This window comes from Frankliniella occidentalis, unplaced genomic scaffold (assembly GCF_000697945.3).
Source record: "Frankliniella occidentalis isolate FOCC.00 unplaced genomic scaffold, Focc_3.1 Scaffold65, whole genome shotgun sequence".
In the NCBI taxonomy this organism is placed as follows: domain Eukaryota; kingdom Metazoa; phylum Arthropoda; class Insecta; order Thysanoptera; family Thripidae; genus Frankliniella; species Frankliniella occidentalis.
In genome coordinates, this window is record NW_026267195.1 from 721877 (window position 1) to 726479 (window position 4603).

The window sequence follows — 4603 nt, forward strand, 5'->3', positions numbered from 1 at the left end:
AGGGGGCGCGCGTCATGGTCGTGTGTGGGTAATATGTCTATCGGAAATGAACGATAAAAATGTATGCTCTGCGAATCTCGTATGATGCACTTTGAGCCACACTGGAGACGCAAGCGTGTGAATATCGCACACTTGAGGGCATGTGCATGCGAGTAAGTGTGAATTTTCCTTCGAAATTCACACACTTTTGCCTCCTTGTGTACGAAATGTTGTTCCCACATCTGCAAGTGTGCGACATTTACACACGGGGCGATAGACAAACCCACACCTGCGGACTAGTTACAGTGTGTTAACAGATAGGCGCTGGGTTAATCGTTTTTCTGTTTTTAACCATCGATGAACCTAATAGTTGTTGTACAAACTTAATAGTCTTTTTTTCTTGTCAGTGTTGGAATACCCAAGGAGGTGCGCCCGATGGCGGCAGTCACTCATAATCACTGTCGTGACCGACTTGTCGGAATGCGGTGTGTCGCGTTACTCATTGGTTTGTGAGATTCGGCCTTCGATAAAGCGGTCGATTTCCTTGGGTCGGTAGCCCTGGCCTGGCCGCCCGGCCCTGGCCGGCTCTCCTCGGGCCCTGGCACCCACGCCTATGCACGGAAAGGTGAAATCGAGTCTCACTTGGAAAAGTTTAATTGTGGGGTGCCAGGACGGGTCGGGAAGGCGCGGCTCAAGCGCCAGAGAGTGTTTTTTTATTCGTTCCTTGCATGATTTTCTTGAAACACGTACATGCACGGTGAGCCCGCTCTCGTCCTGCAGGAGATGCTTATCTGAACGCACCGTGGGCTCCGCGGTGTCCGTGTCTCTATGATGGTCGGGGGTCCTCTACGTTTGGCCTTTCCCTCTGCAGGGGGCAGCGGCGGCGGCGCAGAAAAGTCGCATTTTTTTCCCGTGCCATCCTGTTTGACGCGATCGAGTGCTGCAATCACAATCATGTTGTCTCGCGGCTTGTCCGTAGGTGCGGCGCCCTCCCACGCCGGCCCTGTGATCAGCGGAAACGGCCGCGATGAGACCAAAATCCGAAGCGAAAACCAATCATTTTCCTCCTCAAATCGAAGCGCTGAGTGTCGGGTAATCGAAGCGGATCGAGGCGGTCGCGCCTGGAAGTCTCGCCAGCCTGCCCCGGGTAGTCTTTTGGTTCCGCGTGCTTTAGAGTCGGTTAATACGTATATTGGAATATGTAAAAACTGTCACACTGGTTAAATTTCACAATCACTAGATTTGCTGACTCTGCCATGTCACCACCTACAATAAAATGGTAAATTGTGGCTCAGCAGCACGAGGCTACGTAGGCCTACTGAGGCCTATTAATATGAGAAATAAAATATAAAAAATTGTGATGTCACATTCGTTTTAACGTGACTCAGCCAGGCCAAGTAATATGGCAAATTCTAGAGTCACGTGAAAAACAATGTGACAGTAGCTTCCAAAATATTGTGACATTTTTCACAGGTAAAAGGAATGTGAAGTCACACGAATTGAATAGAGTGCATTTCGCCCCTGCGATAGGGGGAAATAACTCCGGGAATCATGTGTACGCCTGCCTGGGAATCATCAGGATAAAAATTAATCGAAATCAACAGAAATCGCTTAAACTAAGCGGGAAACTAGTGGAACTGATACAAATTAGTCTTTAGTTTTCTACCACTAGAAAAATCTAAGGAATGAATACAAGTGGACGGGAATAACTGAAAATCAAGTATTTTGGGAATCATGTGCACACATCGCAAGGGAGTTACTGCCCCCTCGCCCCTCTGTATCCCAGCGCGACGGCTTACGGACGCTCCCCGGAGGCAGTACCGCCCCGGCCCCTCCAAGGTCCCGCCCCGGCCACGCCCCCTTATTGAGGGCCGATGCGGACGGCCCTGCGGTGCCCGATGGCGTGGCCTGGCCTGGCCCCGGGGCGCGGGAGGAACTCAGGTGATGGGGTTAGGGACGGCCCCCGCCGCCTGAGTCATACCTGCGCGCGGGAGCGTGAGCGCGGCAGGAGGCGGCAGAGGAGCCTCACGCGCTGCCACACCCAAGTGTGTGAATGTCGCACACTTGTAGGTGAGTGAACGACATTCATACATAAATAGAGGCCCAAGTGTGTGAATTTCACAGGAAAACACACACCTTTACTCTCTCGCCCCTACTCCCTTAAGTGTACGAATGAATGGACATTTACTCACCAACAATTAAGTGGGCGACATTGTCTCACTCTTGTGTTCTCAGTGCAGGGTCGGGAGAGACTTCCTGGCGATGGGAAGAGCCCACCGTCGCCCTCTCAATCGCTCCAAAGCTTTCTTCGACCACCACAACCTCAACCCTACTTTAGCCGATCTAAAGGCGCTTCCGGCAAGCTTTCCGATCGCCCTCCTGCCGACCGACAAGTTTCTCATCCCAGCCAATATAGCCGACGCAACGCAGCGGTGCGGGTGCGGATGACGGTTTATCTCGGCAAGCGTTCGTTGTTTGGCGGAGAGTTTAGGAGGTGTCGGCGATAGTTTGCACAAGTTGCTAAACGCTCGCGGCGATTAGTCGGGATCAATAGGGGGTTCGGCGAACCTCACACTCTCAACGGATGCGCAGTGAACGAGGGCGGATATCGGAGTTTTTAACGGGCAGTCACTTGTCATTGATAAACACACTAAATGTATTGAATGTTTTTGTGCAAACGTCGTTCGCACTGAGTTAAACCCGGTTAAACCTACGTTTCGTTTCGCACAAATTTATACGTTACGTACGAGGCTGTACGAGGCGTATACGCCAAAGTGTATGATTTCCTCCTACAAATAAATGCACAAAACTGTTCAAATAGCGCAGAAATGTGTGCACACAATTTGATTGCTGAAATTCGTACAGATAAAAGTTACAAATCCATAGTTAGTGTGAAAACCGCCTGATTTCCAACAACGTCTCAAATAACTTTTGTCTTGAGAGAATCAACACAATTTCTCCCGACCGTCGCCTTTCAATTTCTAATTTGACAAATACTACTCAGTGACTTAAATCAAAGACAGAATTTGTATCACTGTCTGCGATTCTGCGATCCCCCGATCCCCACCTGCAGTGAGATATCGAGCTCGTTGGAGCGGCCGCAGCGGCTCGCTCGGGGTGCACGTGGCGTGGAGGTGGTGATTAACGAGTACTCTTTTTCCTCTTAAAGGTGGTGGTTTCGGTGCCGTCTGCTGATCGGGACGGGTTCGACCACACAGAGCAGCCTGGCCGCTGCCCGTTTGTCTCCCACGCACCGCCACCGCTGCATCAACTTGCCGTGCTAAGTACATTTATTCAATCACGGCTCATTGAACTGGTGCCATGTGACGTCTCTGGTTAAGTAGTTAAGTAGTGTCAGACAACTAGTGCTTTTCGTCTTAACCAGCACATGTTACCTTATGCATGATGGGCATTTTGGTGCCTATCATTTAAGATGGGAGCGTGACCTCATGGTGGTCATGCATTGATGCACTCAATGTGTTTAAACTTTCTGCATGTAAAGAGAGCCAATTGTTGGGCCATTTGACCAAACTTTAAATATTTGACGATACAAGTTATGTCGAACCGTGTCGCCATCCTCCTCCGCAGGACCGTCTTGTACAGCGCAGAGTTGCATCTCGATGGCAACTGCCGCGACTCCCGCCGTCCTCAGGAGACGCCGCGCCGTGCTCAGCCTTCGGCTCAGCCGGAGCGCCGTTCGCTGCGCTTCCGTTTATTGGCCGAGCCAGGCCGATGAATACATCGGGCGTGGCGGACTAGAGTAGATGTCGTGAGGCCTCTGCGGCTGTGGGAGGAGGCACGAGTCGCTCAGAGAGAGAGAAAGTTAGACAACAATTTGGTAAACAAAAAGGCAGCCAGCGATTACCGTCTGCTGCTGCTGCTGCGGCTCGTCTCGCTGAATGAGCCACCCACGACCGCCGTGGAGCGGCGTGGCCTGCCCATTTACATGGCAGGTGGAGGCAGCACGGCTGGTCCCCCGCGCGGGTTCGATACCCGCCACCGCCCGCCGTGGTTCTGCCGCCCTTCTCCAACCGTGCATCCTTCCTTTTGCATGATGCTGGACTCCACTCCACTCCCGTGGACCCCGCTGGATCGGTAGCTGCCGCTGGACCGGGAGGCCACTCCCCTCCGTGGCTGTGCATGCATGCACGCGAGTGGGTTGTGTACGTTTATTTTCAATACAACAATGTTGTAAAATGAAAAGTATCGCGATGATGATGGCGAAGACTTCGTAATTAATTAATATTCGCTTGCTTCTGCTGGTGCCACTGCCCTCTCCTGCGTTGGGGCAGGTCGTAACCGTGGTCCCTCGCGAGCTCCCCCTTCTCTCTACCTCTCTCTCTTCGCCCCCCCCCCTCTTTCTCTCTCAGCTTGCGCCCGCACTGTGATGTGATGCGCTCAAATCTGTGAATAATGGATGAGAAAAAAAAAAACTGGCCAGCTGGCCTGTAACAAGGCAGTCGACGGATGATTTGAAAGCTGGCACCAACAAAACAGAAATAACCACGCGAATCAATAAAAATTAAAAGTCGGGAAATCAAAGCCAAGAATAAAACGTCGGGCTGGGTTGGCTGGTGGGTCTAGCTAACAGCTAGTGTGTCTGGCTGGTGGGGTTTCGTGGCAA

The 4603-nt window shown here is 51.8% G+C and overlaps 1 protein-coding gene across 3 annotated transcripts in view; it reads left to right on the top strand.

Moving 5' to 3' along the window:
• The window catches only part of LOC113208511 (protein espinas-like), a 312486-nt gene that overhangs the window by 15490 nt on the left and 292393 nt on the right, over nt 1-4603 (top strand). The window contains exon 1 of one of the 3 annotated variants that reach the window (XM_052268187.1): nt 3154-3263. The exons of the other annotated variants lie outside the window; for them this stretch is intronic. The gene's annotated coding sequence lies outside the window, so the exon portion shown is untranslated. Of the gene's footprint in view, nt 1-3153; nt 3264-4603 lie in introns of those variants that run through there. 3 annotated transcript variants of the gene reach the window in all.